We start from the raw sequence: 10,968 nt of genomic DNA, 5'->3' as shown, positions 1-10,968 counted from the left end.
AGTCTAAAAACCAAAACAAATGAACAGATAAACAAATAAATGAAAATCCAAAAACAGTTTCATAAATACAGAAAATAAACTTGTGGTTGTCAGAGTGGAAGTGAGTAAGGGTTTAGGCAAAATAGGTAAAGGAGATTAAGAGGGACAAACTTCCAGTTATGAAATAAATAAGTCATGGGGATGAAATTATAGTATGGAGAATATAGTCAGTAATCTAATAACTTCATATGGTGGCAGATGGTAACTACACTTATGGTGAACATTTTGTAATATATATATGTGCAGAATATATGTGGTGCATATATTCAATGTTGTACACCTGAAAATATGATATTTTATCAACTATACTTCAATAAATAAGTAAATAAATGAGTTAACATATGTAAGCACTTGAACAATGTCTAAATAATTAGCAAGCATTATTAAGTGTTTGCTATTATCCCAGTAATGTATCATATTCATTATGAAGAATATGACCCCCAAAAATGAAAAGAGATTAAATAAAAAAGTAGATAAAATAGAAGTGCAGTACTTTCTGACTGCCTTACTGGTTGGCTTGCACAGCCCTCCACATCCTTGCACTGGGACACCAGAAGGTATGCCTGCATCCACTTCGATGGTTCTGGTTCCAGTAAGCCATGAAGACCCAAAGTCTGGTCCCATTAGGATGCCATCGTAGACTTGGAACATGCCATTTGGAAACGCATGTGCAGTGAGGGTGAGTCTGGCAACCAGTCAAAGAGTCAGGTTGTGGCTGTCTCTTTATTTCAGCCAAGCCCAAGTTTATACCTCAGAGGGCTTTCCATGACTCACCTCTTTTCAAGTAGCTTCCTCACTCCTTTCAAATAGAGCATTCAATAGAATGCACTATTCCATTCCTACGTATTTTCTTCACAGCTTCTGTCACTTTCTGATATTACACAATTTCTGTATTTGTTTGCACATTTATTTGTCTGTCTCCCTCCTCAGGATATGGGATGCTGTTTATTTCATTCATGGTGGCATTTCCAGTGGTTAAACCAGTGCCTAGTTCAGGGTAAGTGCTCAGTAGATATTTATGGAATAAATAAGTCAAATAGAGTGTTCCCTCCTGTGCCCCGGGGACTGCAAGAAACCAATAAATTGAAAGAGAATGAACTCAAGGACTTATCTAAGCAACTCCTCTCCTATTTTCCACCCCTTGCTCCACATTCCCATTTTACAGATGTGGAAATTGAAGCTCCAAGAGGTTAGAAGATCCAAGAACACAGGCAGGGTAAGACAAAGGGATCCTGATTCTTTATTTTACATACAATGGCTACACCATGGAGCTTTGTTCCCTATGGAAGGGAATAATAAAAATGCAGAAATATTCTTTATAGGTTCAATAGTTTAGAAGGTAGAAAAGCCAGGTTCCTTCATCTTCCTACTTTGTCAGAACAAATTATGTCCGCTCTACATAGTTTTGAAATATTTTAACCTTGAAAGAAAGAGAGGGAGGAAGAATTCTCCTGGACCTCATCAATTCTATTTGGGGGGATTCCAGGTCCATTTCGAGAGGCAAGATGATTTGCCTGCTCTGCCTCCTTATTGACATATCTTCAGGTTTTCCCTTATCTACTTTATCTCCAGGGGAAAATATGTTCCAAGGCAAATAACCTTTGAAGCTGAAATCAGTCAAAGGGAGAAATAAAGTGGGAGAAATCTATTAATTGCTTTCAAGCAGTTGTCTACTTCTGCTCACCTGTGTCCCTCGTGACTCAGCTGCAAAAGGACCCACCAAACCTCTCTGGTCCCAGTGCCCACTCTCTCTCTACCCGCTTTGTAATCACCTATTGATATGGAGATAGACTACTTCTCTCCACCCCTTGGAAAAACCTACTGATATAGAGATGCACTAAGGCCAGGCGAGATTCTGGAAATACTGCAATTTTACCCACATCTACTCCTGGATTACATTGTACCAAATCTTGTTCTATTTCTATTCCAGGAAAGTCTCACTTCCTGCATTTCCCTCCATGTTCCCAAGAGAAATTTTTTTTCAGATATTTATTGAGCTAGGACCTATTTCATATATATAGTTCATATATATAGTTACTTTTGCCTACCCTTTTTATGGAGTCCTCAAACCTCTGTCTAAGTAGTTTTATTAACTCTACATAATACCTATGGAGACAGAAACCATGAAAAGTTAAGGAATAATTTCCTAGCAAATCACAGTAATAGAATTTGAAGCCAAATTCTTCAGTTCAAAGGCCAATGCACTTACCACTGTATCCTTCCTCTTCAGACCAGATGTATCAGTTAATATTGGATTTGGCTGCAAATAACAGAACATCCAATTAGTAGCAACTTAACCAAATGGGAAGCTTATTTTTCCCACATAACAAGAAATCCAGAGGTGGGGAATCAGGGCTGATGTAGTGGCCCAACAATGTCAGCAGGGACACGGTTCTTTCTTCCACTCTGCCCCCCTAACGTGTTGGCTTCACCCTCATGTGTGTTGCCACAGTTGTAAGATGGCTACTTCATCTACCACCTCAGCCACATCCCTAAGAAGAAGGGGGATGGGGCAAAAGGCCAAAGGAACACACTCACTGGGTCTGTCCTTTTTTACAAGCCTTTCCTTTCTTGAAGATTTCTGTTTATATCTCTTTGCCCCTTGTTGTGTAGATGAAGAGGAGGCTAGCTGGAGGTTGGGTCAGTCAGCCAGCCATGTCTGCTCCATCTCAGACTCTTGCTGAAATTCTTTCTTTAGATACCTACTTCCACATGCCTTAATTATTTTCTGTATAGCAGTTATTTGAGTGTGGGGGCTGTGTTTTTCCACCTCTTGCAACCCACATGGCAACACACACAGAACTAGTCTCAGTATGGATTGACTGGACAGACTGCCTTCCGAGAAGGGCATAAGACAGGAAGAGCCTCTAAAACAGATGACAAGGGAGAAGACCCAGCCCAGATCACAAGACATGTTCCTGGGGTCCTGGAATACAGCTGCAGTCTCCTGTGTGTTTAGACCCCTGGGTAAGAAGGTAGGATGGATGTGAGCCATCTTAGTCTGGCCAGCTAGCATAGGGGAAGAAAATGCATGAGGTGTGCCGATATCTATTTTTGTCATCTTGCTCAATTTTACCTATAGAGAGGAAATGCTTGCACAAATCATAACGGCATTCTTTTAAGTCCTGAAACCCTTTTTTTATTTTAACCCTATAGATGCTGAAGCAAGATCCCTGATGTCTATGTCTGAGAAGACCAGTAATATGTGAGGCAAGTGAGGAAATATGTAAAATGTTGTATCTAGAGATACCTCCTCCTGGGGCTCTAGCAGTCGAGTGGACATCATTCAGTTTATTCCTTTGGGTCAAGACTTTACCTGGTATCTTTTTCTTTATTACTCCCCACCCCCAACTTTTTCTTAAAACTAAGGACATTTAAAGAAGAAAAAAGGCCATTATTCCATTGCCCAGGTAATCCATGTTCATATTCTAATAAATGGAGTGGTTAATCTATATATTTAAAAACTTCCAGTAGTAGAGCAAAGTATAAAGTGAAAGGCAAAAGCCTGCATCCCTCAAGCCAGTGCCTCTGTCCAAAGGTAGCCAAAGATAAAACATTTTTGATTGCTTTCAGAAAATTTCTTTATACCAGTGTGCATGTCTGTCTGTCAATCAACGTATCTTCATCTGTCATCTATTCCTATAAAACTGACAAAAGATGATGCTGTACACACAGTCCTGTACCTCTTTTTTTCCTATCTTTGTACACACAAAACTACTTCATTCTTTTCAATAGATGCATAAGAATCCAAAATATAGGAGCCCCATACATTTTGTAACCCCTATTTGTGGGATTCATCTCCTTTATTTGCTATTGCAAACAATGTCACAGTAAACACACCTGCACATATTCCTTTATTTTCTTTCACTTTGTTCTATTTCAGTAAGCATCTGGTGATTTCCCCTTCCTAACAAGAGGTTTTTAAGCAATAAGAAACATACTTCTTGTACCTATATCTTGATCAACATCTGCATGCATATTTATATAGATAAATTCATAGAGTAATTGCCAAGGTAAATGATATGTATCTGTCTCAGTCCATTCAGTCTCTATAACAGAATACATAGACTAGGCAGCTTATCAACAACAGAAACTTATTTCTCACAGTTTTGAAGGCTGGGAAGCCCAAGATCAAGGAGTCAGCAGATTCAGTGTCTGTTGAGAACTCCTTCTTGTTCATAGATGGTCATTATTTATCTGTGTCCTCCATAGCAGAAGGAGTGAGGGAGCTCTCTGTGGTCTTTCTTATGAGGGCACCAATCCCATTCATGAGGACCCTATCCTTGTTATCAAATCACCTCCTAAAGACCCTACCTCTTAATACTATTGCCTTAGAGGTTAGGATTTAACATGAATTTTAGGAGGACACAAATATTCGGTCTAGAGCAGTACCTTTAAAATGAGATGAATTTTGCCAAGTTTCCTTCCAGAAATGAACTAGTTCATCACCCTTTGCCTTGGCTCAGTGTCTAACAGGGCTCGCCTCGGAATAGGGCCTCATCACTTTAGTTTCTCACAATCTGAGTTTTAAAAAGTCTCTTGTTGCTGTTTAATTCGCATGTCTGTCTTTACTTATGAGTAATGTTGAGCATATCTTATTCACTGACTCTATCTCACATTTTGTAATTGACTACTAATATGCATTGGTCATCATTTCTCTATTTTATTTGTGTGAGCTTTTTAAAAATGAGAGTAATTAGCCCTTTTCCTGTTACACAAGATAAATATTTTCCCAATTTGTCATTTGTCTTTTCTCTTAGTTTATGGTATATTTTTACCAAAAAAATTTCCAGTTTGAATACAAACTTACCAATCTTTTCCTTAATGGCTCTTGGGCTTTGAGTCCTACTTAGAAAAGCCTTCCCCATTCCTGGTGTATAAACTCAGTCATTTGTTCTTCCAGAATTTTTATAGTTTCTTTTTTATAGTTGCATCTTTTTGATCCATCTGGAATTGATGTTAGGGTAATAAATGAGTTAGAGATTCAGCTTTATTATTTTTTTCTAATCATCTTGTTATTCCAACACCATTTATTGACTACTCATATTTCTTTGAGGTTTTGAAGTGTTACCATATCATATATTAAATTTCCATATGAATTTGTTTTCACTTTTGGAGTCCTCATTCTTATTCATTTATCTATTTTTCCCTAACAATAAGCCATTTTAATTATTGTAGCTATAAAATAGTTTTATTATCAGACTGGATTAGTTCTTCCTATTGTTTTTTATTTCCAAGAAGTTTTCTGATTAAGCTTAATAATTGGTTTCACAAAAACTTTAATATCCTTTCAAGTTAAAAATTTGCTGTTATAATTGGGATTTCATTAAATTTATAATTTAGGAAGAATGGGTATCTTTCTGTCAAAGACAGTAGTTTGTCTTTCAATGTCTTAAGTCCATCTCTAGGTCTGCCAGTGGATTATTAGAGTTTTTAATAAAGGCCCTGCAAATTACTTGTTATGTTTACCTCTAGGATTCCTTTTGGTTACTATTTTAAGTGCAATATTTTCTTTTATCAAATTTCTAACAAGTATGGCTTCAGAAAAGCTACTGGCTTTATCCATTTTGCAACTCTTCTGAATCCTTTCATTGTTTCAGATTGTTTTCCAGTTGGTTCTCTCAGGTTTTCTGGGCCTGGCATTCTCTTTTAAAATACAGATTATCCCATAAAGGGGACCATTTATCAAATCATTTCTCTAATACTTGACTATTCCTGTTTTATGGGAAGTTATGCTACAGTTGTAATGCACTAATAAGTCAGTGCTTCTCCTACTTTCTTACTCAGGTACTTCCCCTCAAAAGTCCTACTTCCTCACCCTAACCACTTACTCCCCTGCTCTCTGTCAGTTCCTAGAACATGCATGCTCTCTTGTTTGTGAAATTTCATGTGTCTTATTTCCCCTTTCATCATTTCCCAGATCTCTGCTTAAAAGCTGCTTCCTTCCAAACGCCTTCCCTAAATCCTAGTTGAAGTTACCATTCCCCTTACTCTGAGTAGGACCAGCTGTAGGATCAGCTCCTTGGCTTTTGTAATACTCGACACACTTAACCATACTTTCATGTCCATTTTCCTCACTACACTTCACATTGCAGAAGAAATAGCAAGGCACTGCCATCCTCAGTGCTGTGCCCAGGAGCTCTGCATGGCGCTGGCACAGACGGGATGCCCACTGATTTTGTTGGATAGCAGCCTAGGCTGCAAATTTGACATTTTTTTAATGTCTTTGGTTTGTTTTAAACCCAGAAGAATTTTGTCTTCTCTTACATAATATTTATGTGTTATTTTCAATTCAAAAATAGTCATTTTTAGTGATGGAGTAAGTTAGTACAACAGGAGACGGCTATGGTTTTTCCACATCTTTGTGAATTGCAAGAGGTTTCAATTCTCCATCCCTAACTATAAGATTAATGGTGATTTAGCTTCCCCATAGAATTATTTTTTTCAAAAAATATTTGCTCTGGGGGATCAGCATATCTTAGCCTGGGATGGGAGGAGGAACGTCTTCACGTTGTGTTATGGGCTCCTCCATGCCACCCACATATGTCAGGGCACAGGTGTCCAGGTCCTGATGAAATGTTGGGGAAGGCTGGGTGGACTAAGGGCTGGCAGAGGAAGTGGCCCAATGCAAACATGCCACAGGCTGTGTGTGTGGCAAGGGGGCAAGAATACATGAATAAAACATGAACTTCACAAAAATGAATCTCCCCAAGTTTGGGTGATAGATCCAGAGAAGCTGAAAAAGCACAGCCAGGAGAGCACCAAAGGTGGCCATGTGCAGGCCTCACACCCACCCCAGGAGCCTGACAGCAAAGGGCAAACCTCCCATTCACATAGGGATTAGAAGCATAAATTAGAAATCATTCCCATTGTGATCTTGAAATCTGCAGAAATTTGCTCCGAAAGAAAAGCAGATAGGCACTTCTCTCAGTCCATGGACACCACTGTAATTAACAACTGCTTCCAAACTCCATTTGGCTCTGAGACAAAGGGCTAGGCTGTTGAGCCCCTGAGCTTGGAAGTAATGAGCAGCAGGGTGAAGGAGCAGGAAGAGGTGCTCTCTGGAGGATCTGAGACCTTCTAATGGGATTCCAGGCCCTCATCCTTCTCTGCATTAGCAACAAGAAAAAGTCACACCTTCCATGAAGGTAGTTAGGGGGTGGGTAGGAAGAGAGGAGGTAGGTAGGAGTCTTGATAACACAGGCTAGAGCATTGGGAGGTATTTTTGTGTGAACACTGGCACGCCTGAGCTGGACACAGCCAGCTAGAGATCCAAAGCAGAGCTTCTGGAATGAGATGGACCTGAATCAAACCTTGTCTTTTCCATTCACTTCCCCAGGAAACCTGGGTCCCTCATTTAGCCTTCCTATGCCTACATCCACTTGTGAAATGAAGATGATAATAGCACAATACTTATATCACCAGGTTGTTATGAGGATACATGGGCTAAAAGCATTTCAGGTTCTTAGCAAGGGGCTGATGTATGGTAGAGACTTGATACTTCCCGTATGAATGGTGACCCTTAAGAGTTGTATGATGCAGCAATCCCACACATCAGCAATAATAATAAGGTTAGCTGCATGGAACTTCACCGCTTATTAAATATCCTGACAACAACATTGAGAGAGACCAGGAAGGGGATATTTAGTCCCAATTTACAGAGGAGTTAACAGAGGCTTGCTGCAGACCCACATGTCTACTCTATGTGCAGTGTTACATATCAATTAATTTATTTTATGATTTCCCTTTTGCTCAAGATTTCAAAAGAAGGAAATTTTCCAGGCAATCGAAGACATCCTCCTCCCCTTCAGAGTCCTCTACCTCCCTCCTGTAAATAACATGATATTGATGTGTTCCTGTTTATGTCTTCAGATATTCATTAAATAAATCCACAAGCAGTATCACCCTATTAGTTTATGTTTTTAATTCTTATCATACTGTGTGAACTCTTTTGCAACATTTTTTTTTACTCTTAAGTTTTGGATTGCTTCTTTACAGTGATACATAGACATTTAAAATATTCCTTTTAACTACTGCAAATTATTCCATTTACTTATGCATTCTTCATTGTGGACTTTCATGTTGTTTTGTGTCTCTGTGTTTCTCTGTATGTTATGAGAATGAATGCTGCTACAGGCATCCCCCTACGTACTGCTTTTAACACAAGTGTGAGGGTTCTCAGTATTGATCTAGACATTTTCTTGCTGAGTTTATATAAGCACATCTACAACTCTGCTGGATTTTGCCAAATTGCTTTCCAAATTATTTTGTTAGACTTCTTAGGTATCTTTTGGTTTTATTGCTACTGTGAATGGAAACTTTTTAAAAAGTATTATTTCCATTGTTTCTGGTAGAAAAAATTGTTATGGACTTGGATATTTTAATCTTATATCCAGCAAATGTTCTAAGCTCTCTCATTCATTAGAATAATTTATGTGTAAATTCTCTTGGATTTTCTTGATAGTCGTATTGTTTATGAGAAATTTTTATTTTATTTCTTCCTTTCCAAACTTTATGCCTTTAATTTCCTTTCCTTATCATGTTATACTGCAAAGGACTTATAGTACTATGTTAAATAAAAGCAGTGATGTGATGGTAAATACCTTTGTGTTCCCATTTTTTAAGAGTGCTAAAGACAAGTAACAAATCTGATAATAAAAATCCGGATAGTGATTGTCTACGGGTCGGAGTAGGTCAACTGACTAGAAAGTGTCACAAGGAAATATTCTGCCAAGATGGAGATGTACTACATTTTGTTCTTGATCATGGCTACCTGGCTGTACACATTAGTCAAAGTTCATTGAACTGTACACTTTAGATTTGTACACTTCCCTGTTGTTTGCCTACTTTCTTCTTGATTTCTAAGAGCTCTTTATGTGTTAGGAAGATTAACCCTTTGTGGTATGGATTGCAATATTTATTACAAGTAAAATTTGCATTTTGAATGTGCTTAATTTTTGCACATAGAAATTTGATTGCAGGTAGATAAAGAATCAGTCTTTAATAGTTTCTAAATTTTGAATCATAGTTAGAATGGATTTCCATACTCTAAGATTACAAAACAATTCTCTCATGTTTTCTTTCATGAAATTCATCTGTGTATTGTTTGAGGTATGCATCTGACTCAGTTTTTTTCCAGATGACTTTCATATGTTGTTACATTAATAGAATTTCAAATGTTTCACTATCTTTACATTTCTAGGATAAACTCTTCTTGGTCATGATATAATATTGTTTTTAATGAATTTCATATATGTATGTTATTTTATGTACATTATATGTGACACATAAACATGTATGTGAGTATGTATAGATATATATATAAACTTTTATAATTTTCTGATATTTTGCTTAGGATTTCTGCATCTGGTTTATTAGGAGCTTGTTCTATAATTTTTTTTCTTTCTTTGCCTGTCTTCTTTGAGTTTTGGTAATGAAGTGAAAATACACTCATAAAAAATTTTGAATAGCTTTTCTTCTTTTTCAATTCTCTGATAGAATTCTTAAAGCCATGTGGGCTTGGTGCTTTTTTGTGGGGAACTATTTGCTGATCAAAAATTTTAATCATTATTTGACTCATATTTCTTCTTGGGAAAACTTTGTTAATTTCTACTTTTGTAGAAAACAGTTTCTATCGTCTAAGTGTTCCAATTTATAGGCTTAATGCTGTTCTCTAATAATTTAAAAAGTCTACTGCTTCTCTTTTTCTTTCCTAATATTATTTTTTGGTGTCTTCTCTCTCTCATTTTATTTATTTATTTATTTCCTCATTAATTTACTAATAACTGTAGGGTGTTCTGCCAATGTTTTGCTGATCACTTGAACTTCTGGGTCAGGTGGCAGGATAAAGAGGAGGAGGAGATGCACACTGTCTCACTTGAGGGTTTCAGCCCTAGGCAAGTTCACTATGAATCTGGTGAGACTGAAAAATGACAGTGGAATGTTGTGGGTAAAAAGGGGCTCCTACCAAGCTTTATTCTCACAGTGGCAGGTCAAGCGCTAGAATCCCATCTGCCTCTGCATGCAGCAAGCCCGTCTCAGTCTCTGCCTCAGCTCCAGTTCTGCCCCAGGAGCTGCTTCCATTCCAGGTTCTGCCTCTGCTTTCTTGCTCCTCAGTCTCTGTTCTCTTCTCTAAGCTCTGCTCTTAGCACAGGGGGAGCTCTTTTATAATAATATCTGCAGTAATGGCTTATTGCCAATGGGTATGAAAGCATGCAGCTGCACAGTAGGCTAAGTATTCCCTCAGTGCATGTACGCAATGGTTATCAGGTGAGGATCCTGTCCATGGAGCTTCCATTTTTCCTACACACACAGTAAGACATACATAAGGAAAGAATCTTCTGGTATTACAGGGTAGGTACTACTCATTCTGGTTGGTCATTGAAAGCTCAATTAGGCCTTGTTTCTTCAACTATAAAGTAGGAATAAATTTAGTATCTACATCATGGGATGCAATGAGGATCAAACAAATTAATACCAAAAACCATTTAAAGCAGTGTTTGGCACATATGGAGTTGTCAATCTATATCATTACTTGTTATTATGTGTAAAGGAGAAATAAAGTGACATACCCAGGTTTGAAGTCTAAGGACCAGGACACTGAAAATATGTTTCTCATGGATTACTCCACACTTGGTTCCGGGGTCCTCTTCTCCACACCTGGTCATCCCCCTTCATGCTGAATACCTCCTAGTCTGCAGAGATAAATATTGCATTACCATGGAGTGAAACAGTGTGCTTACACATGGCCACATGAACATTGAATAGACTTTCTGGAAGTTGTATTTAAGCCTCCACAGTCAGATTTAACATAAAAGGCAGAACTTAATTACAAAACACCATAATTGTAGACTTCTTTCTTAATGCCCTTTCAAAGATTTATTTGTTCACTTAGTATTTAAATGTCTGTGATATGTAAATTCTGAGTGA

This window comes from Manis pentadactyla, chromosome 8, assembly GCF_030020395.1.
Source record: "Manis pentadactyla isolate mManPen7 chromosome 8, mManPen7.hap1, whole genome shotgun sequence".
NCBI classification, from domain to species: Eukaryota; Metazoa; Chordata; class Mammalia; order Pholidota; family Manidae; genus Manis; species Manis pentadactyla.
Note: the sequence above shows the minus strand (reverse complement) of the source record.